This window comes from Mesoplodon bidens, assembly GCF_964165515.1.
Source record: "Mesoplodon bidens genome assembly, chromosome: 2".
In the NCBI taxonomy this organism is placed as follows: domain Eukaryota; kingdom Metazoa; phylum Chordata; class Mammalia; order Artiodactyla; family Ziphiidae; genus Mesoplodon; species Mesoplodon bidens.
Window position 1 is genome coordinate 21,700,540 of NC_138177.1, and position 24,421 is coordinate 21,724,960.

At 38.4% G+C, this 24,421-nt stretch overlaps 1 protein-coding gene across 1 annotated transcript in view; it reads right to left on the bottom strand.

Moving 5' to 3' along the window:
- The window catches only part of TP53BP2 (tumor protein p53 binding protein 2), a 192,825-nt gene extending 168,519 nt beyond the window's left edge, over positions 1 to 24,306 (bottom strand). Inside the window, exons 1-2 of the mRNA XM_081218912.1 lie at positions 24,205 to 24,306; positions 22,341 to 22,718 (exon numbers count right to left, since the gene is read on the bottom strand). The gene's annotated coding sequence lies outside the window, so the exon portion shown is untranslated. The remainder of the gene's footprint in view (positions 1 to 22,340; positions 22,719 to 24,204) is intronic.
- Between the last annotated feature and the right edge of the window lie 115 nt (positions 24,307 to 24,421).

Here is a 24,421-nt window from a genome sequence, read left to right on the forward strand (position 1 = left end):
GAAATTTTGTATGTTATTGAAGTTAGGCAGGCATAAATTCAACTTAGAGTGTTATAAATGTAGGATGTTAAATTTAATCATGGTAAACACCAAAAAAAACTACAGAATATACACAAAAGGAAATGAGAAAGGAATTAAACATTTCACTATAAAAAAACTGACTCAACACAAAAGAAAAAGTGTGAGGAAAACAGCTAGAAAAATGCCAAAAGTAAGTCCCTCCTTATCTGTAATTATTTTACATGTAAATGGGTTAAACTCTGTAATCAAAAGACAGAGATTTGCAGAATGAATTAAAATGCATGATCCAACTATCTACTGTCTATAAGACAATTCTGATGCAAAGACACAAATAGGTTGAAATTCAAAGGGTGCAAAAGTATATTCCATGCAAATAGTAACCAAAAGAGAGCAGGTGTGGCTATTCTAATATCAGACAAAATAGCCTTAAAATCAAAAAAGTTTACAATAGATAAAGGACATTATAAATTAGCAAAGGTTTCAATACAGTAAGAAGGTATAACAGTTATAAACATTTACACACCTAGTGACAGACCATTAAAATATATGAAGCAAAAACTGAGGTAACTGAAAGGAGAAACAGATATGTGAAAATTAATAAAGGGAAACCTTATTTTAAATGGAGTCAGGAAGCCCTGAAGGGGAGCTCTCATGAACATACCATTTGTCACAGCTTACTTTACACTCTTGGACAGGAAGAAGTTTACTACCACATCAGAAGGAAGATTTTCTCCTTGCCCAGCAACAACTCAGCCAATGAGAAAGCACCACTCCCTGAACTTTCCTGCAGTGGACTTTTGTTCAAAACAACCCTCCCATGGGGACTTCCCTGGCAGTCCAGTGGTTAAGACTCCACCCTTCCACTGCAGGGGGCATGGGTTCAATCCCTGGTCAGGGAACTAAGATCCCCACATGCCACGTGGTGTGCCTGGAAAAATAAAATTAAAAATTAAAAATAAAACCCTCCCAACTCCCCTCTTTCCTCGGCTTCTCTTCTTTGTTCTCTGGTTGCCTATGATTCACCATAGTTTGCATGTCCCCAGCTGCAATCCCTCTGCTATTCCTGAATAACTTGATTCTACTGGCTAAAAAGCTTGCCTTTTTTGTTTTAAAGGTTGACAAATTGTTCTACAGGAATAGTTGGAGACAACAATACTGCACTTACAATAGTGGATAGAACAGCCAGACAGAAGGTAAGTAAAGAAACAGAGGACTTAAACAACACAACAGACCAACTGGATCTAACAGACTTATACAAAACAGTCTATCCACCAATAACAGAATACACATTCTGCTCAATACACATCATTCTCAAGTCTTTTCCAGGATAGATCATATCCGAGGCCACATATTAAGTCTCAAAAGATTTAAAAAAATAGATTACACAAAGTATTTTCTTCCACCACAATAGGATGAAGTTAAAAATCAATAACAGAACGAAAGTAGAAAATTAAAAAAATTATGGAAATTAAACAACATACTCTAAAACAACCAATGGATTAAAGAAGAAATCACAAGAGAAATTAGAAAATACTGAGAGACTAATAAAAATGAAAACAAAACATACCAAAACTATGGGAAACAATGAAAGTGGTACTAAATGGGAAATTTATAGCTTGCATTAAAAAACAAGAAAGAGGGGACTTCCCTGGTGGCGCAGTGGTAAAGAATCTGCCTGCCAATGCAGAGGACACGGGTTCGAGCCCTGGTCAGGGAGGATCCCACATGCTGCAGAGCGACTGGGCCCGTGTGCCACAACTACTGAGCCTGCGCTCTAGAGCCCGCAAGGCACAACAACTGAAGCCCGCTCTCCTAGAGCCTGTGCTCCACAGTAGGAGAAGCCACTGCAATGAGAGGCCCACGCACCGCGACGGGGAGTGGTCCCCGCTCGCCGCAACTAGAGAAAGCCTGTGTGCAGCAATAAGACCCAATGCAGCCAAAAATAAATAAAAATTAAAAAAAAAATGAGAAAGATCTCAAATCAACAACTTAACTTTACAACTTAAGGAATTAGAAAAAGAAGAATTAAACCCAAATCTACCAGAAGGAAGGAAATAAAGATTAGAGATAAATGAAATAGAGAGTAGAAAAACAATAGAGAAAATCAATGAAAAAAAAAGTTGGTACTTCAAAAAGGTCAGTAATACTTAAAAACATTTAGTCAGAGAGATGAAGGAAAAAAGAGATAAGAATTAAATTACTAAAATCAGAAATGAAAGTAGAGACATTACTACAAATCTACAGAAATAAAGAGGATTATTTATAAGAGAGTACTATGAGCAATCATGTGCCAACTAAAGACTAAACCACACACAAAAAAGTAGAAAATGTGAATAGACCTATAACTAGTAAGGAGATTGAATTAGCAATCAAAAATCTCCCAAAAAGAAAGGCCCTAGGTGTGATGGCTTCACCAGTGAATTATACCAACATTTAAAGAAGAGCTATTACCAATTCTTGTCAAACTTTTGCAAAAAAATTGAAGAGGAGGGAGCACTCCTCATTTCATTCTATGAAGCCAGAATTACCCTGATACCAAAGCTAGATAAAGACTTAAGAAGAAAAGAAAACTACAGCTCAATAATCCTTATAAACATTGATGCAAAAATCCTCAACAAAATACTAGCAAACTGAATTCAGCAGCATATTAAATGCTTATACACCATGACCAAGTGGGATTTATTCCTGGAATGCAAGGATGGTTCAATAATACACTGCATTAACAGAATCAAGGGGGAAGTAACACATAATAATCTCACCTGACACAGAAAAAGCATTTGACAAAATTCAACACCCTTTCATGATAAAACACTCAACAAACTCAAAATAGAAGGAAACTACCTCATCATAATAAAAGTCACATATGAAAAATTCACAGCAAACATCATATTCAATGGTGAAAGAATGAAAACTTTCCATCTAAGATCAGGAACAAGGCAAGGAACAAGAATTTCACCACTTCTACTCAACATAGTGCTGGAGGTCCTAGCTGGAGAAATTAGGCTAGAAAAAAGAAATAAAAGGCATCAAAATTGGAAAGGTAAAAGTAAAATTGTCTCTGTTCATGTATGATATGATCTTACATATAGGAAACCATAAGATCACATACAGACACACACACACACAAACTGTGAGAAATAATAAACAAATTTAGCAAAGTAGCAGGATTCAAAGTCAACACATAAAAATCAGTTGCATTTCTATACACTAATAATGAACTATCTGAAAAGGAAATTAAGAAAACAATTCCACTTATAACAGTGACAAAGTAGGGGCTTCCCTGGTGGTGCAGCGGTTGAGAGTCCGTCTGCCGATGCAGGGGACACGGGTTCATGCCCCCGTCCGGGAAGATCCCACATGCCGCAGAGTGGATGGGCCCGTGAGCCATGGCTGCTGACTGCGCGTCTGGAGCCTGTGCTCTGCAACGGGAGAGGCCACAACAGTGAGAGGCCCGCGTACCGAACAAAAAAAAAAAAAAAAAAAAAGAATAAAAAAAATAGTGACAAAGTAAATAAAATACTTAGGGATTAACTTAATTAACCAAGGAGGTGAAAGACCTGTACAGTGAAAACTACAAAATACTGATGAAAAAAGTAAAGAAGATGTAAATATTGGAACTCATTCTGAGTTCATGGGCTGGAAGACTTCACAGTGTTACCATGTCAATACTACCAAAAGCGATCTACAGATTTAATACAACCCCTATCAAAATCCCAATGAAATTTTTTTCAAAAGTAGAAAAACCCATCCTAAAATTCATATGTATTTTCAAGAGACCCCAGATAGCTAAAAACAATCTTGAAAAAGAAGAGCAAAGCTGGAGGACTCACACTTCTGATTTCAAATCTTACTACAAAGTTACAGTAATTGAAACAGTGTGGTACTGGCATAAAGACAGACATACAGATAATGGAATGGAATAGAGAATCCAAAAATAAACATTTTCATATAAAATCAATGATTTCTGACAGAAGTGCAAAAACCATTCAAAGGCTCTTCAACAAATGATGCTAGGAAAGCTGGATATCCACATGCAAAAGAACAAAATTGGATTCTTCCCTAATACCATATACAAAAAGTCACTCAGAATGAATCCATGACCTTAATGTCAGACCTGAAACTCTTAGAAGAAATTGAGACAAAACTTCATGACACTGGACTTGGCAATGATTTCTTGGATGTGACACCAAAGGCACAGGTTATAAAAGAAAAAGTGGATAAATGGGACTTCATGAAAATTTTTTAATTTTGTGGATCAAAAGACACTATCAACAGCGTATAATGGCAACCCACAGAATGGAAGAAAATATTTGCAAATCATTTATCTGATAAAGTGTTAATATCCAGAACATTTAAAGAATTCCTAAAAATCAAACGAACAAACAAAAAACCAAACTACCCTATTCAAAAATGGGCAAAGGACTTGAATAGATATTTCTCCAAAGAAGATGAATAAATGGCCAAGAAGCACATGAAATGATGCTCAACATCACTAATCATTAGAGAAATGCAGATCAAAGCTACAATGAGACACCACCTCACCACACACCTCACATTAGGATGGCTAGTATATAATTTTAAAAACATTTCTAATACAGAAAACAGCAAGTATTGACAAGGATGTGGAGAAATTGGAACTGTGCACTGTTGGTGGGAATGTAAAATGGTACAGCTGCTGCAGAGAACAATATGGTGGTTCCCCAAAAAGTTAAAAGTAGAATTACCATTTGATTCAGCAATTCCACTTCCAGGTGAATACCCAATAGAAATGAAAGCAAGGTCTCAAAGAGATATTTGCATACCTCTGTTCATAGCAGCAGTATACATAATAGCTAAAATGTGGAAGCAACCCAAGTGTCCACTGATGGATGAATGCATAAGCAAAGTGTGTTACATACATATAATGGAATATTATTAGCCTTAAAAAGGAAGGACATTCTGACATATGCTACAACGTGGATGACCTTTGGGCACATGATGCTAAGTGAAATAAGCTAGTCATAAAAAAACCAAAAACGGTATGATTCCACTTTGTTGACGTACTTAAAATAGTCAAAGTCATAGAGACAAAAAGTGGAATGGTGGTTGTGAGGGGATGGGGAAGAGGGAACTTGAAGCTATGGTTTAACAGGTACAGAGTTTCTGGTTTACAAGTTGTAAATGGATCTGAAGGTAGATGATGGTGATGGTTGTACAACACTATTTATGTATTTAATAACACTGAATTGTACAGTTAAAAATGTTAAGATGGTACATTTCATGTTATGTGTGTTTACCACAATTTAAAAATTGAAAAAAAACATTCTTTATATACAAATATGGAAAGATCTACAAGATTGATTGTTAAGGAAAAAAACAATGTGCTGACAAGTATTACAGTATACCAACTTTTGTGTAAAAAATAAAGAAGAAGGAAATAACATACTGCGATCTAATTTCATGTATATGCATAAAGAAACTCTAAAAAAATAGCGAAGGAGTTAACAGGGGTTACATATTGGCATTGAGCAACTTTGCAATGGGGAACAGGAATCCACACGAGATTATCCCTAGATACTTGTTTGTATATTTTTCTATTTTTGAACTATGGAAATGTATCACCAATTCAAAAATTAAATTAACAAAACTTTAAATCTTATAAGCTATGTTTCTTTTTTGAAAATAGTATACCTATGCTATAACTGAATTTTGGAACATATGACATCAATGATGATGAAAGGGAAGTAGGTAGAGGGAAAATAAAGGACTTTAAAGAACTGATGATTGCATTAACCATCATTTTTAACATTAACTTTATAGAGGAATACATTAAATGCAATGAAATGTATCCATTTTAAGTGTACAGTTCTTTAAGTTTTGACAAATGTATATACTCATGTAACCACCACCACAACTGAGATATAGAACTTTTCACCACAGCAAAATGTTTGCTTTGATCCTTCCTAGTTGATTCCCATCCCAACACCAGCCCCAGACAACCACTGATCTGATTTGTCTTTTCCAGAGTTTCATATAAAAAGAGTCATATATGATATAGTCTTTTGAGTGAGGTTTCCTTCACACAACACAATATTTCTGAGATCTATGCATGTCGATGCATGTGTCAGTAATTTGTTCCTTTTTATTGCTAAGTAGTATTCTACCGTATAAATATACCAGACTTGTTTATCCTGTCACCTAGTGACAGATATGTAGATTGTTTCTAGTTTTGAGCTATTATAAATAAATCTGCTATGAACAGTCACAGCTATTATATATAAATCTGCTATGAACAGTCACGGACAAGTCTTTGCATTAACATGTTTTCATTTCTCTAGGGGAAATACCTAGGAGTGGAATGTCTGAGTCATATGGCAAGTGTATGTTTAACTTTATAAGAAGTGCCAAAATGTATCATTTTACATTCTCATCAGGATTGTATGAGCATTCCAGGTTTTTTGCATCCTCATCAACGTTTAGTATTGCTAGTTTAAAATTTTTTTAGCCATTATAGTGGATGTGTGGTGGAATTTCATTGTTATTTATTTATTTAAAAAATAAGTTTATCTATTTATTTATTTTTTGCTCTGCACAGGCTTTCTCTAGTTGCCGCGAGCGGAGCTACTCTTCACTGTGGTATGTGGGCTTCTCATTGTGGTGGTTTCTTTTGTTGTGGAGCACAGGCTCCAGGTGCGCAAGCTTCAGTAGTTGTGGCTCACAGGCTCTAGAGAGCAGGCTCAGTAGTTGTGGCGCATGAGCTTAGTTGCTCTGCGGCATGTGGGATCTTCCCAGACCAGGGTTTGAACCTGTGCCCCCTGCATTGGCAGGAGGATTGTTAACCGCTGCGCCACCATGGAAGTCCCTCATTGTTATTTAAATTTGCTTTTCTCTGAGGTCTAATGATAGTAAGCATCTTTTCATGTGCTTATTAGACACATGTGCTTCTTTAGCGAAATGTCTTTAAAACTTTTGCCCATTTTGGAGGATTGCTTGTCTTGTTATTGTTAAATAAGAGTTCTTTATGTATTCTGCTTACAGATCCTTTGTTGGATATATGCATTATGATTATTTTCTCTCCGTCTATGGCTTCCTTTATTTTCTTGACAGTATTTTTAAAGAGCAGAAATATTTAATTTTGAGGAAGTTCATTTTATCAACTTTTTCTTTTATAGTTTGTATTTTTTGCATCCTATCTAAGAAATCTTTACCTACCCTAATGTCACCAAGATGTTCTCTACTGATAATTTTAGGATTTTAAATTACATTGTTAAGGCCTACACCCTATTTTGATTTAATTTGCTGTGGATGATATAAGAGTGGAGTTTTATGGTTTTTACATATAAATATCGAATTGTCCCAGCAACAATTGTTGAAAAAAAACTATCTTTTCCCCCTGTCGAATTACTTTGGCCCCTTTGTCAAAAGCCAATGGGCTAGGTGACTTCCCTTGTGGTCCAGTGGATAAGAATCCAGCTCCCAATGCAGGGGGCCTGGGTTAGATCCCTGGTCAGGGAACTAGATTCCACATGCATGCCACGACTAAGGAGCCCGCCTGCCGCAACTAAGACCCGGTATAACCAAATAAATAAATAAATAAATAAAAGGAAAGCAAAAATGTTTTTTAAAAAAAACCAATGGGCTATATATGGTCTCTACTCTGTTCAGTTGATCTGTGTGTCTATATTTATAAGCACGCAACACTGTCTTGATTATAGTAGCTTTTTGGTATAGTCTTAAAATTCAGTAATGTAAGTCTTCCAACTTTACCCTCTTTCAAAATTGTTCTGATTATTCTAGATTCTTTGTAATTTTTTTTACGAATTTTAGAATTAATTTGACAGCTGATGGGATTTGGATTGGGGTTACATTGAATCTACAGATCAATTCGGGGGGGTGATATTTTTAATAAGCTACCTCAAATATGGAAGCTCAGTATATTGAATATTTTAAGCTGAAGGAGTTTAAGAAGATGGCTAAAGTAGGAAGGTCCCCCTAACCACCCCACTTCTCCCCTGACACAGTCATGAACCCCTCATGTGAGAGATGCCCCCCCATACTCAGAGGAAAGGAGCGTCTTTATCTCTGAAGATAAAGGGATGCTGAGATGCTAACAGATAGGGCTTGCTAGGTTTCCTCCAGTTTTACCGCACGTACAATGTTCCTTAACCTATCATACTCCTCCACACCTGTCCACCCTTCATCAAGCCTAGCATAAAAATACTCAGGTTTAACTATCTCTTCGGGTCTTCATTTCCTTATGAAGACTCCCACGTTATGTAAAACTTACATGAAATAAATTTGTATGCCTGTCTTTTGTTAATCTTTTTTCTGTTGGTTTAATTTTCAGACTCTAGGAGGATCAAGAAAAACTTTTTCTTCCCCTCCAGTTTCTGGCGCCCACACAGGAACTCCTTCAGCTGGGAACACCTTGCTGAGTCTGGAAGCTGTAATAAAAAGATCTTGGACCTCTGACAAAAACCAACAGAGGTAAGAATTCTTACCTCCTTAATCTCTCAGATCTCTACCTGTGGTGACCTGTCAAGTGAAGGTGGTAAGAGTCTTTCCCTTTCCAAATTCAGATTCGCAGGAGAGAAACATTTGAAAAAATTAGCTCTCCGGATTATGACTCTGGTTAAAATTTGGTTTGAGGGTACCCACTGGTTGTCGATCCTTTCCCTCCTAGGAAAGGATTGCTTTCCTGTTTGTTTCTCTTTCTGTGCCTTGAGAACTTGACTTGGTTTTCCCCATTAGGGTATGCAGGCTCTGCAGGTGCAGGGGCCAACTGTCAGATTAGGGGCCCCCAAAGTATAGAGGGGCAGAAATGTAGGTTTCACCCATTTTGTGGCTAGCATCCTAGAGGCTGTTGCCTGCTCTGGGGTGGAGGGTTGTCTAAGTATTTCTATCTTTTGGCCATCTTTGGGAGTGGCTCTAGATATTGGGAGGGCTGCATCTTTTGCACTCGCTTTGAGGATGCACCTTGCATCCATGTTTTAGTCATAAAAGGCTTATTGGTTTTGGTTTCAAGTCACTTGATAGTCACTTTTTTTTTTTTTTAAGGAGCTACTTGGAAACTGGGCAAATGAAAAATCTTAAAGGACTTCCCTGGTGGCGCAGTGGTTAAGAATCCGCCAGCCAATGCAGGGGACACAGGTACGATCCCTGGTCCAGGAAGATCCCACATGCCACAGAGCAACTAAGCCTGTGTGCCACAACTACTGAGACCACACGCCACAACTACTGAGCCCACGTGCTGCAACTACTGAATCTCATGAGCCTAAGAGCCCATGCTCCACAACAAGAGAAGCCATCACAATGAGAAACCTGCACACTGCAATGAAGAGTAGCCCCTGCTCGCCGCAACTAGAGAAAGCTTGTGCGCAGCAACAGAGACCCAAAGCAGCCAAAAAAAAAAAAAAAAGAAAGAAACTTAAAAGATCTTCTCCACAGATATTAGTAAAGTGTTTTAGCCATGTGAGTGGGTAACCTTAACTTATTCCATCTGCCAGAAGCACAATTTGGATCCAAGTGTTCTTTTATGAACTAGTGAGTTGTATATTAATATATCTGACACATGGTTAAAATTTTAAAGCAAAAGCTGTAAGATCTCTGTATTTGTCTGCCTGTACGTTTATGTGTGTATGTGTGTGTGTGTGTGTGTGTATTATGTATAAGTGATATTTTTCTACCTCCAGATGGTATTACCAAATTAGTTTATAAAATCCCTTAAAGGAGTTCTATTCAAATTGGCTTAGAGATAAGTGAGGGCTCATATAAATTAAGTATTCCTAAAACTCTCAGCAATATACACAATAACCCAAATTTTTTTAAATTCATGTGATCTGGTGTAATTTTGATAAATAAAGTTAGTTTTCTAATTGTTGGTAAAATAAAAAATAGGCATGTCTTCAGAGTTGTCAGCATTAAATATAATGCAGACATACAATTTTTTTCTACCTAGGTTTACTAGTCAAACAAACTTATATTATCTCTACTAGATGTTTAAGATTATAAAACTGTAGGGGACTTCCCTGGTGGTTCAGTGGTTAAGACTCCACGCTTCCAGTGCAGGGAGTGCAGGTTCCACCCCTGGTTGGGGAAATAAGATCCTGCATGCCCCATGGTGTGGCCAAAAAAAAAAAGATTATAAAATTATAAATCCAACCTACAAACAAAATGTACAATTAGAAATGAATTGCTTAATGCATGTCAAGTACCGTAGTGAAAAAGAGAGATAAGAACCATGTTTTTAGCTTCTTGCACTCTTTGCTTTTGTGCTTTTTTTTGTTTTTTTAAATTTTCTTGGCTGCCATGGGGCATGTTGGATCCTAGCTCCCCAACCAGGGATCGAACATGCGTCCCCTGCTCGACAAATAAGTTGATGACTAGCTTTGTTTAATGTCTCATGAAATTTTCCTTACTAATCTAAAAATAATTGTTAAGAAGAAGTGAATTTTAAAAAAACTAAAAATATAGCTACCATATGATCCTACAATCCCACTCCTAGGCATATATCCAGAGAAAAGCATAATTCAGAAAGATACATGCAACCCCAATGTTTACTACAACACTATCTACAATAGCCAAGACATGGAAGCAACCTAAATGTCCATCGACAGATGAATAGATAAAGAAGATGTGGTATATATATATATATATATATATATATATATATATATATATACACACACACACACACACACACACACACAATGGAATACTAGTCATAAAAAAAGAATGAAATAATGCCATTTGTAGCAATATGGATGGACCTAGAGATTATCATACTAAGTGAAGTAAGCCATACAGAGAAAGACAAATATCATATGGTATTGTTTATACATGGAATCTTACAAAATGATACAAATGAACTTATTTACAGAGTAGAAAGAGACTCACAGACATAGAAAACAAACTTATGGTTACCAAAGGGGAAAGGGGGTAGGGGTAGGGATAAATTAGGAGTTTGGTATTAACATATACACACTAACATATATAAAAGAGATAACCAAAAAGGATCTACTGTATAGCACAGGGAACTATACTCAGTATCTTGTAATAGCCTATAATGGAAAAGAATCTAAAAAAGAATACATATATGTGTATATATATATATATATATACATATATAGAACTGAATCACTTTGCTGTACACCTGAAACTAACACAATATTGTAAATCAACTGTACTTCAATTAAAAAAAAAAGAACAGAGACTTCCCTGGTGGTCCAGTGGTTAAGACTCCATGCTCCCAATGCAGGGGGCCCAGGTTTGATCCCTGGTCAGGGAACTAGAACCTGCATGCCACAACTAAAGATCCCACGTGCTGCAACTAAGACACAGTGTGGCCAAATAAATAAATAAATATTTAAACAAAAAATAAAAAATAAAAAAAAGAACAAGTGGGTTAAAAAGATGTGAGATTAAAGTTTACAAATCAACTTTTCAATAATAATTATGTTCTATAATATATCTACTTAAAATAGTTTCAAAAACCTTCTTGATATCTTAAAGCCTTAAAGTTTACTCAGTTAAGTTAAATGATGGATATTAATTTAATATCTATATCATTTTCAAATAAGATACAATACTGAAACAATTGTTGAACATAGTTTATCTACTTGTGGCACTGTTTTTGTATCCAATATAGAGAAGCTACATATATTTGGGTCTGTTAATAAACATGAGAAGTTGTACTATGAAAAAGACATGCTTCTGGGCCTCCCTGGTGGCGCAGTGGTTGAGAGTCCGCCTGCCGATGCAGGGGATACGGGTTCGTGCCCCGGTCTGGGAGGATCCCATATGCCGCGGAGCGGCTGGGCCCGTGAGCCATGGCCGCTAAGCCTGTGCGTCCGGAGCCTGTGCTCCGCAACGGGAGAGGCCACAACAGTGAGAGGCCCGCATACCGCAAAAAAAAAAAAAAAAAAAAAAAAAAAAAGACATGCTTCTAGAATATTATAAAAACAGTATATTCATAAATTTGCTACAGAATGATAGTATGTGGCAAACAGTTCACAACTGCCTGGTTCATAGTTGAAGAGATTATTCATCTGCTATTAACAAGAAATAGTTTTAAAAAAAGGAGGGTTTCCCTGGTGGCGCAGTGGTTGAGAGTCCGCCTGCCTATGCAGGAGACACGGGTTCGTGCCCCGGTCCGGGATGATCCCACGTGCCGCGGAGCGGCTGGGCCTGTGAGCCATGGCCACTGAGCCTGCGTGTCCAGAGCCTGTGCTCTGCAACGGGAGAGGCCACAACAGTGAGAGGCCTGGGTATGGCAAAAAAATAAAAAAGAAAAAAAAGAAAGAAGTGAAGTCCAAAAGCCTTGTGAAGGCTATGGCTGGAAGAAACTTGGAGTCTGGGAAGATGGGTCTGATGTTTAGACTCAGACTGGAGAGGACTGTGGGACTAAAGATACCAGCAGTAAACAGGAGAACATGATGCTCCCATATTGAGCAGGTCCAGACACACTGAGTGAGGCCAGCAGAGCAAAGAATGGAACAGGCAGGGTGTAGTTTTGTCCCCAGCATTCGAAGTCAGCTTTAGTTATAGACGAATGTGTGAACTGCTGTAACCGTCAATTTATATGTGCTAGTTTACCAATTAAGTAACAGATTATAAAATAAGTAAGAAATGATATTTATTGGCAATTAACTACTGACTTGAAGAGTTATCTTTGTTATTTACTGTCAAAGAACGGATGACCTAAAGTTATTATGATGACTAAGGTTCATTTGAAGTGAATAAAGAATGCCTTCTGTAATTACTCTTCTACAAATTAAAGTTGGAAAATCTACCCACAGGCTAATACCTCTTAATACCATTATTAGATCTCAGCTGTGTCATTGTCAAAATACAGTTGACCCTTGAACAACATGGAGGTTAGAGGTGCTAACCTTCTGTGCAATCGAAAACTCATGTATAACGTTATAGTTGGCCCTCTGTATCCCTGCTTCCTCATCCTCGGATTCAGCCAGTTGTGGATTGTATAGTACTGTAGTACGTATTTATTGAAAAAAATCTATGCATAAGTGGACCAGTGCAATTCAAGCCCGTGTTGTTCAAGGGTCAGCTGTGGTCTTAAAAAATGAATTGCTGAAATTAGAACACTCCCTCACACCATATACAAAAATAAACTCAAAATAGTTTAAAGATATAAATATAAGACAAGACCTAAATATAAGACCATAAAACTCCCAGAAGAGAACATAGGCAAAACATTCTCTGACATAGATCATAGCAATATTTTCTTAGCTCAGTCTCCCAAAGCAAATTTTTAAAAAAAGCAAAAATAAACAAATGGGACCTAATCAAACTTAAAAGCTTTTGTACAGCAAAGGAAACCATCAATAAAACAAAAAGACAACATATGGAATGGGAGAAAATATTTGCAAATGATACGACCGACAAGGGGTTAATTTCCAAAATATACATACAGCTCATACAACTCAATATCAAAAAAAGCAAACAATCCAATCAAAAAATAGGCAGAAGACCTAAATAGACATTTCTCCAGAGAAGACATACAGATGACCAACAGGCACATGAAAAAGTGCTCAATGTTGCTAATTATTAGAGAAGTGCAAATCAAAACTACAATGAGGAATAACTTCACACCAGTCAGAATGGCTATCATCAAAAAGTCTACAAATAATAAAGGCTGGAGGCAGTGTAGAGAAAAGGGAACCCTCCTACACTGTTGGTGGGAATGTAAATTGATGCAGCCACTATGGAAAACAGTATGGAGGCTCCTTTAAAAACTAAAAATAGAGCTACCATATGATCCAGCAATCCCACTCCTGGGCACATATCCAGAAAAGATGAAAACTCTAATTCAAAAAGATATATATATACCACAATGTTCACAGCAGCACTATTTATAATAGCCAAGAAATGGAAGCAACTTAAGTATCCAACAACAGATAAATGAATAAACAAAATGTGGTATATATATACAATGGAATATTACTCAGCCATAAAAATGAATGAAATTGGGTCATTTGTAGAGATGTGGATGGACCTAGAGACTGTCATACAGAGTGAAGTAAGTCAGAGAGAGAAAAACAAATATTGTATATTAACACATTTATGTGGAATCTAGAAAAGTGGTATGGATGATCTTATTTGCAAAGCAGAAATAGAGACACAGACATAGAGAACAAATCTATGGATACCAAGGGGGAAGGGGGGTGGGAGGAATTGGGAGATTGGGATTGACACATATACACTATTGATACTATGTATAAAATAAAGAGCTAATGAGAACATACCGTATAGCACAGGGAACTTAATGCACTGTGGTGATCTGAATGGGAAGTCCAAAAGGGAAGGGATATATGTATGTGTACGGCTGACTCATTTTGCTGTGCAGTAGAAACTAATACAACATTGTAAAGCAACTATACTCCAATAAAAATTAATTAAAAATAAAATAAACAAAAGTTGATCCAAATAGCTGTACCTCACCAAGGTAGAGCTGCAGATCCAAGTTTCCCAAGTGTGAAATAGACAAGAAGACTTGCCATTCAATTTTTTTTCTTTCTGTATAGGATTTGTTGGGAAGACAAAGAAGAAGTGATTGGTGCCATATACAGGTAAGGATACAAGACTGGCACTTGTCTTATCTTAGGAGAACACAACCGGAAAGGATCTTAAAGATTATTTAACCAGGAGTTCCTAACCTGAACTCAGAAAACTAAGTTGTGGAGACTTCCGGGGAAGATGGCGGAAGAGTAAGACGCGGAGATCACCTTCCTCCCCACAGATACACCAGAAATACAGCTACACGTGGAACAACTCCTACAGAACACCTACTGTACGCTGGCAGAAGACCTCAGACCTCCCAAAAGGCAAGAAACTCCCCACGTACCTGGGTAGGGCAAAGCGGAGAGATTCCCGCACAAGGGATCAGTGCCAACCGGCACTCACCAGCCCAAGAGGCTTGTCTGCTCGCCCGCCGGGGCGGGCGGCACTGGGAGCTGAGGCTCGGGCTTCAGTCGGAGCGCAGGGAGAGGACTGGGGTTGGCGGCGTGAACACAGCCTGAAGGGGCTAATGCGCCACAGCTAGCCGGGAGGGAGTCCGGGAAAAAGTTTGGACCTGCCGAAGAGGCAAGAGACTTTTTCTTCCCTCTTTGTTTCCTGGTGCGCGAGGAGAGGGGATTAAGAGCGCTGCTTGGAGGAGCTCCAGAGACGGGCGCGAGCCGCGGCTGAAAGCGCGGACCCCAGAGATGGGCGTGGGACGCTGGGGCTGCTGCCGCCGCCGCGAGGCCTGTGTGCGAGCGCAGGTCACTGTCCACGCCCCCCTTCCGGGGAGCCTGTGCAGCCCATCACTGCCGGGGTCCCGGGATCCAGGGACGGCTTCCCTGGGAGAACGCACGGCGTGCCTCGGGCTGGTGCAATGTCACACCGGCCTCTGCCGCTGCAGGGTCCACCCGCACTCCGTGCCCCTCCCTGCGCCCCGGCCTGAGTGAGCCAGAGTCCCCGAAGCGGCTGCTCCTTTAACCCTGTCCTGTCTGAGCGAAGAACAGACGCCCTCCGGCGACCTACACGGAGAGGTGGGGCCAAATCCAAAGCTGAGACCCGGGAGCTGTGAGAACAAAGAAGAGAAAGGGAAATCTCTCCCAGCAGCCTCAGAAGCAGCAGATTAAAGCTCCACAATCAACTTGATGTACCCTGCATCTGTGGAATACATGAATAGACAACAAATCATCCCAAATTGAGGAGCCAGGAGTCAGTGCTGTGCCTCTGAGGTGGGAGAGCCAACTTCAGGACACGGGTCCACAAGAGACCTCCCAGGTCCACATAATATCAAACGGCGAAAATCTTCCAGAGATCTCCATCTCAACACCAGCACTCAGCTTCACTCAATGACCAGCAAGCTACAGTGCTGGACACCCTATGACAAACAACTAGCAAGACAGGAACACAACACCACCCATTAGCAGAGAGGCTTCCTAAAATCATAAAAAGTCCACAGACACCCTAAAATACACCACCAGACGTGGACCTGTCCACCAGAAAGACAAGATCCAGCCTCATCCACCAGAACACAGGCACTAGTCCCCTCCACCAGGAAGCCTACAAAACCCACTGAACCAACCTTAGCCACTGGGGACAGACACCAAAAACAATGGGAACTACGAAACTGCAGCCTGCAAAAAGAAGACCCCAAACACAGTAAGAGAAGCAAAATGAGAAGACAGAAAAACACACAGCAGGAGAAGGAGCAAGATAAAAACCCACCAGACCTAACAAATGAAGAGAAAATAGGCAGTCTACCTGAAAAAGAATTCAGAATAATGATAGTAAAGATGATCCAAGATTCTATTTCCAAGATCCAAAATCTTGGAAATAGAATATACAAAATGCAAGAATCAGTTAACAAGGACCTAGAAGAACTAAAGATGAATCAAGCATCAATTAAAAACACAATAAATGAAATGAAAAATACTCTAGATGGGATCAATAGCAGAATAACTGAGGCAGAAGAACGGATAAGTGAGGTGGAAGATAAAATAGTGGAAATAACTGATGCAGAGCAAAATAAAGAAAAAAGAATGAAAAGAACAGAGGACAGTCTCAGAGACCTCTGGGACAACATTAAACGCACCAACATTCGAATTATAGGGGTTCCAGAAGAAGAAGAGAAAAAGAAAGGGACTGAGAAAATATTTGAAGAGATTATAGTTGAAAACTTCCCTAATATGGGAAAGGAAATAGTTAATCAAGTCCAGGAGGCACAGAGAGTCCCATACAGAATAAATCCAAGAAGAAATACGCCAAGACACATATTAATCAAACTGTCAAAAATTAAACACAAAGAAATCATATTAAAAGCAGCAAGGGAAAAACAACAAATAACACACAAGGGAATCCCCATCAGGTTAACAGCTGATCTCTCAGCAGAAACTCTACAAGCCAGAAGGGAGTGGCAGGACATAATTAAAGTGATGAAGGAGAAAAACCTGCAATCAAGACTACTCTACCCAGCAAGGATCTCATTCAGATTTGATGGAGAAATTAAAACCTTTACAGACAAGCAAAAGCTGAGAGAGTTCAGCACCACCAAACCAGCTTTACAACAAATGCTAAAGGAACTTCTCTAGGCAAGAAACACAACAGAAGGAAAATACCTAAAATAACGAACCCAAAACAATTAAGAAAATGGGAATAGGAACATACATATCAATAATTACCTTAAATGTAAATGGACTAAATGCTCCCACCAAAAGACACAGATTGGCTGAATGGATACAAAAACAAGACCCATATATATGCTGTCTACAAGAGACCCACTTCAGACCTAGAGACACATACAGATTGAAAGTAAGGGGATGGAAAAAGATATTCCATGCAAATGGAAATCAAAAGAAAGCTGGAGTAGCAATTCTTATATCAGACAAAATAGACTTTAAAATAAAGACTATTAGAAGAGACAAAGAAGGACACTACATAATGATCAAGGGATCAATCCAAGAAGAAGATATAACAATTGTAAATATTTATGCACCCAACATAGGAGCACCTCAATACATAAGGCAAATACTAACAGCCATAAAAGGGAAAATCGACAGTAACACAATCATAGTAGGGGACTTTAACACCCCACTTTCACCAATGGACAGATCATCCAAAATGAAAATAAATAAGGAAACACAAGCTTTAAATGATACATTAAACAAGATGGACTTAATTAATATTTATAGGACATTCCATCCCAAAACAACAGAATACACATTTTTCTCAAGTGCTCATGGAACATCCGCCAGGATAGATCATATCTTGGGTCACAAATCAAGCCTTGGTAAATTTAAGAAAATGGAAATTGTGTCAAGTATCCTTTCCGACCACAATGCTATGAGACTAGACATCAATTACAGGAAAAGAGCTGTAAAAAATACAAACACATGGAGGCTAAACAATACACTACTCAATAATGAAGTGATCACTGAAGAAATCAAAGAGGAAATAAAAAAATACCTAGAAACAAATGACAATGGAGACAGACGACCCAAAACCTATGGGATGCAGCAAAAGCAGTTATAAGGAGGAAGTTTATAGCAATACAATCCCACCTTAAGAAACAGGAAACATCTCGAGTAAACAACCTGACCCTGCACCTAAAGCAATTAGAGAAAGAAGAACAAAAAACCCCCAAAGTTAGCAGAAGGAAAGAAATCATAAAGATCAGATCAGAAATAAATGAAAAAGAAATGAAGGAAACGATAGCAAAGATCAATAAAACTAAAAGCTGGTTCTTTGAGAAGATAAACAAAATTGATAAACCATTAGCCAGACTCATCAAGAAAAAAAGGGAGAAGACTCAAATCAATAGAATTAGAAATGAAAAAGGAGAAGTAACAACTGACACTGCAGAAATACAAAAGATCATGAGAGATTACTACAAGCAACTCTATGCCAATAAAATGGACAACCTGGAAGAAATGGACAAATTCTTAGAAATGCACAACCTGCCAAGACTGAATCAGGAAGAAATAGAAAATATGAACAGACCGATCACAAGCACTGAAATTGAAACTGTGATAAAAAATCTTCCAACAAACAAAAGCCCAGGACCAGATAGCTTCACAGGCGAATTCTATCAAGCATTTAGAGAAGAGCTAACACCTATCCTTCTCAAACTCTTCCAAAATATAGCAGAGGGAGGAACACTCCCAAACTCATTCTACGAGGCCACCATCACCTTGATACCAAAACCAGGCAAGGATGTCACAAAGAAAGAAAACTACAGGCCAATATCACTGATGAACATAGATGCAAAAATCCTCAACAAAATACTAGCAAACAGAATCCAACAGCACATTAAAAGGATCATACACCATGATCAAGTGGGGTTTATTCCACGAATGCAAGGATTCTTCAATATATGCAAATCAATCAATGTGATACACCATATTAACAAATTGAAGGAGAAAAACCATATGATCATCTCAATAGATGCAGAGAAAGCTTTTGACAAAATTCAACACCCATTTATGATAAAAACCCTGCAGAAAGCAGGCATAGAGGGAACTTTCCTCAACATAATAAAGGCCATATATGACAAACCCACAGCCAGCATCATCCTCAATGGTGAAAAACTAAAACCATTTCCTCTAAGATCAGGAACAAGACAAGGATGTCCACTCTCACCACTCTTATTCAACATAGTTTTGGAAGTTTTAGCCACAGCAATCAGAGAAGAAAAGGAAATAAAAGGAATCCAAATTGGAAAAGAAGAAGTAAAGCTGTCACTGTTTGCAGATGACATGATACTGTACATAGAGAATCCTAAAGATGCTACCAGAAAACTACTAGAGCTAATCAATGAATTTGGTAAAGTAGCAGGATACAAAATTAATGCACAGAAATCTCTTGCATTCCTATACACTAATGATGAAAAATCTGCAAGTGAAACAAGAAAACAATCCCATTTACCACTGCAACAAAAAGAATAAAATATCTAGGAATAAACCTACCTAAGGAGACAAAAGACCTGTATGCAGAAAATTATAAGACACTGATGAAAGAAATTAAAGATGATACAAATAGATGGAGAGATATTCCATGCTCCTGGATTGGAAGAATCAATATGGTGAAAATGACTCTACTACCCAAAGCAATCTACAGATTCAATGCAATCCCTATCAAACTACCACTGGCATTTTTCACAGAACTAGAACAAAAAATTTCAAAATTTGTTTGGAAAAACAAAAGACCCCGAATAGCCAAAGCAGTCTTGAGAACGAAAAACGGAGCTGGAGGAATCAGGCTCCCTGATTCAGACTATACTACAAAGCTACAGTAATCAAGACAGTGTGGTACTGGCACAAAAACAGAAATATAGATCAATGGAACAGGATAGAAAGCCCAGAGATAAACCCACGCACATATGGTCAACTTATCTTTGATAAAGGAGGCAGGAATGTACAGTGGAGAAAGGACAGCCTCTTCAATAAGTGGTGCTGGGAAAACTGGACAGGGACATGTAAAAGTATGAGATTAGATCATTCCCTAACACCATACACAAAAATAAGCTCAAAATGGATTAAAGACCTAAATGTAAGGCCAGAAACTATCAAACTCTTAGAGGAGAACATAGGCAGAACACTCTATGACATAAATCACAGCAAGATCCTTTTGGACCCACCTCCCAGAGAAATGGAAATAAAAACAAAGATAAACAAATGGGACCTAATGAAACTTCAAAGCTTTTGCACAGCAAAGGAAACCATAAACAAGACCAAAAGACAACCCTCAGAATGGGAGAAAATATTTGCAAATGAAGCAACTGACAAAGGATTAATCTCCAAAAGTTATAAGCAGCTCATGCAGCTCAATAGCAAAAAAACAACCCAATCCAAAAATGGGCAGAAGACTTAAATAGGCATTTCTCCAAAGAAGATATACAGACTGCCAACAAACACATGAAAGAATGCTCAACATCATTAATCATTAGAGAAATGCAAATCAAAACTACAATGAGATATCATCTCACACCAGTCAGAATGGCCATCATCAAGAAATCTAAAAACAATAAATGCTGGAGAGGGTGTGGAGAAAAGGGAACCCTCTTGCACTGCTGGTGGGAATGTGAATTGGTACAGCCACTATGGAGAACAGTATGGAGGTTCCTTAAAAAACTAAAAATAGAACTACCATATGACCCAGCAATCCCACTACTAGGCATATACCCTGAGAAAACCATAATTCAAAAAGAGACATGTACCAAAATGTTCATTGCAGCTCTATTCACAATAGCCCGGAGATGGAAACAACCTAAGTGTCCATCATCGGATGAATGGATAAAGAAGATGTGGCACATATATACAATGGAATATTACTCCGCCATAAAAAGAAATAAAATTGAGCTATTTGTAATGAGGTGGATAGACCTAGAGTCTGTCATACAGAGTGAAGTAAGTCAGAAAGAGAAAGACAAATACCGTATGCTAACACATATATATGGAAGTTAAGAAAAAAAATGTCATGAAGAACCTAGGGGTAAAACAGGAATAAAGACACAGACCTACTTGAGAATGGACTTGAGGATATGGGGAGCGGGAAGGGTAAGCTGTGACAAAGCGAAAGAGAGGCATGGACATATATACAGTACCAAACGTAAGGTAGATAGCTAGTGGGAAGCAGCCCCATAGCACAGGGAGATCAGCTCGGTGCTTTGTGACCACCTGGAGGGGTGGGATAGGGAGGGTGGGAGGGAGGGAGATGCATGAGGGAAGGGATGTGGGAACAGATGTATATGTATGACTGATTCACTTTGTTATAAAGCAGAAACTAATAAAAAAAAAGAAAACTAAGTTGTGATGGGCTTCAAAAAGTATGTAAATACTACCTGCTCCCCAAAATTGTATACTACATTTTGTGTATGTGTGTTTCTCTGGAAAGAAGATAGTTTTCATAATATTCTCTAAGGGTTTGTAACCTCCAAAAGTATTAAGTATAATTTAATTAACCATTAATACTATGATCTGATTACTCAGGTAAGAATGTTATTTGCTTTTCCTTCCCAAAGTTTCTTGTTCATTAGAACTCAAATAAACAAACAAACAAAAAATAACTGATATGTTTGAAGTTGAGGGGAAAAAAAAAGATTCATGAACCCCAATGTTCACAGCAGCACTGTTTATAATAGCCAAGACATGGAAGCAACCTAAGTATCCATCAACAGAGAAATGGATAAACAAGATGTAGTACATATATATTTGCAATGGAATATTACTCAGCCATAAAAGAATGAAATATTGCCATTTGCTGCAACATCGATGGACCTAGAGATTATCATACTAACTGAAGTCAGAAAGAGAAAGACAAATATGATATGATATCACTTATATGTGGAATCTAAAACATAATACAAATGAATCTATTAATAAAACAGAAACAGACTCATAGACATAGAAAATAAACTTATGGTTACCAAAGGGGAAGGAGAGGGGGGGGATAAATTAGGAGTATGGGATTAACAGATACGACTATATATAAAATAGATAAGGAACAAGAATTTACACAGGGAACTATATTCAGTATCTTGTAGTAATCTATAATGGGAAATAATCTGAAAATATATTTATATATATAACTGAATTATTTTGCTGTATACCTGAAACTAACAATATTGCAAATCAATTATACCTCAATTTTTAAAAAATGAATTGCCCATTCAAAAATTTTAAAAAATGGAAAATGAAAAATCCACATGGAAGAACACCTTGATTTCAAAAGTATGACTGCCCTCTTCTGAAAACTACATTGTCTGATATTTCCCAATATCATCAGGAACTACTGGGATTCTCCCATGGCTCTTTTTTTTTTTTTAATTTACTTACTTTTGGCTGTGTTGAGTCTTCGTTGCTGCGCGCGGGCTTTCTCTAGTTGCGGTGAGCGGGGGCTACTCTTCTCTGTGGTGCGCGGGCTTCTCATTGCGGTGGCTTCTCTTGTTGCAGAGCACAGGCTCTAGGCGCGCGGGCTTCAGTAGTTGTGGCACGCGGGCTCTAGAGCTCAGGCTCAGTAGTTGTGGCACACGGGCTTAGCTGCTCCTTGGCATGTGGGATCTTCCGGACCAGGGCTCGAACCCGTGTCCCCTGCACTGGCAGGCGAATTCTTAACCGCTGCGCCACCAGGGAAGTCCTCACCCACAGCTTTTAACAGCAAACCGGATAGTGCCTTTCTAGAATAACTGGTATGATTGCTTCAGGATAAACTACCTGGCAGGAGTAAGGAAAAGATATGAAAGATAACACATTAAAAACTCTTAAAAGTCCACACTAAAAAAAAAAAAAAAAATCCACACTAAAGAAACATGCCTATGTGTAATGAAAATACTTGTTGATCCCCGCAAAAATCCTGTAGCCAATTCTTTTCCTTTTCTTTAGAATGTCAAAATCCACATTCAATTCAAATGTAAAAGGTGAAAAGGATTAAGTGAAAACATTCCCTCCCAACTCTTTCCCCTAGATTCCCACTTACTCTCTTAAAATAATAATCATTTCTTGGTTGTCTTTCTAAACCTATATTGTTTTTTAAAACCATATCCAAGGAAACACATATTACATATGCATTGTGTATGAAATATACTCCATGCCCCAGCCCATACCCAGTGTTTTGCATTTAACAGTACGTTTTGGAGATGTATTAAGACATAAAGACCTTATTCTTTTTTTTTTTTTAGTGTGGCATAGCATGACACTGTAAGGTTAATCGCATGTGCCATTATGTGTTTGTTTTAGTTTGTCTGAGGTTTTTTTTTCCCCTGGTATGAAACGCTAATAGATATGGACTTCAAAAAACAAAAACAAAAACAATGTAACCATAATATAACACTATTATCACACTTAAATTAACAATAATTTCTCAATATCATCACACATCTAATCGATATGAGTTAAATGATCTCATGTCAATTTTAAAAGCTTTTGACAATTTGAATTACAATCTAAATAAGATCAATACGTTGCAGTCGATTGATGTTTTTAAAGCCCCTTTTAATCTGTAGGTTTTCCCTCTTTTGTTTCCCTTGAGTTTTATTTATTAAAGCACCCAGGATGTTGTCCTATAGAGTTTCGCACAGTCAAGATCTTGCTGATTCTATCTCTATGGTGTAGTTTTACATGCTTCTCTGTTCTTTCTATTTTCTATACATTAGTAGTTGGATCTAGGGGTTTGATCAGATTTCGTTGTGGTTTTGTGTGTGTGTGTGTGTGTGGTGTTTTATTATAAGAACACCCTGTTGGTTATCTTCCTTTTTGTAATCCTAGTCAAAGTTTCTTTTTTAATGGAAAAGTGGTCATTAATTTTCAAACAAAATGTCCTCTCTTTCAGAAAGAGGTGGTGGTTCAAACGACTTCTGTGACAGATGCAAGGCTGAGCAATCACCTTGTAAGAGAAATAGTCACACAAGAATAATTCAGGCAAAACAACGAATTCCTCATCATTTTTCACCCTCAACAATAGTGATTTCCTTTTTCTTAATTAGCTCTTAATCACCACAAGCTCCGCATTTTTTCCTGAGGTATTATTTCCAGGAGGCAGCCAAAAACGGCTCAGTGAATAAGCTGCTTTTCAAAATCAAACAAAATTTGGGCGAGTCGCCATTTATTTATGACCAAGGATCCTCGTGATCGACCTCCGACCTTCCCCCGAGGCGCTAAAGAGCAGTCTTATTTAACTCGAGACCTTTATTTCCTTTTTCACCTTTTTCCGGCCTTGGGCACCGGCACCGCGCAGGACAGGCCGCAAGGAGCCGGGACTTGTAGTAACTCAGTCTCTCAGCCGGTCGCCGAGTCACAGCATCTCAGAAGCCCCAGCCAGTGAGCCGCGGATTCCCACCCACCGCGGGGGCCTCCGTCCGGCCTGCCACGCTCCGGGGCGGGGGTGGTGGTGGTTGGCGCCGGAGGGGCGGGGCCTCGAG